The sequence below is a fragment of the Penaeus monodon genome, chromosome 29 (genome assembly GCF_015228065.2).
Source record: "Penaeus monodon isolate SGIC_2016 chromosome 29, NSTDA_Pmon_1, whole genome shotgun sequence".
NCBI lineage: Eukaryota > Metazoa > Arthropoda > Malacostraca > Decapoda > Penaeidae > Penaeus > Penaeus monodon.
This window is the reverse complement of record NC_051414.1, coordinates 11,673,976-11,674,419: the sequence shown is the minus strand read 5'-3', so window position 1 is coordinate 11,674,419 and position 444 is coordinate 11,673,976.

Below are 444 nucleotides of genomic sequence, written 5' to 3'. Positions count from 1 at the left end.
TACATAGACATTCCTGTTCCTCGCAGAATACAAAATAACCACCCACTCCAACGGGCCCAAAACGCTTTCGAGAACACGTTAATAATTGCTAATTAATCGCCGTACTTCTTAAAAAAGAAGAAAAGAACGGAAATGTATAAGAGGTATTCTCCCTATCCCTTTACACGAATTTAACGAAGAGAAGGTTAGGAGGCGAGGGTTAGCAATATAAACTTCACTTATCTTCCCTTCCCAATCCGGATATGAAATTGTAGTTAAAGCTTCCTGAAACTCTGAAAAAGTTGGCTTCGCTTACCCGCTTAGAAGAAAATAATCTCTTAGGATTATTGATTGGTAAGTTGGAAATACGCTGTTTATACGCTGGAAGTACTTGCTGCCTTCGTATTGCTGTAATTCACTGTAACTCATAGTGACTGATTACACACTGAGCAGTTTCTCAAACTC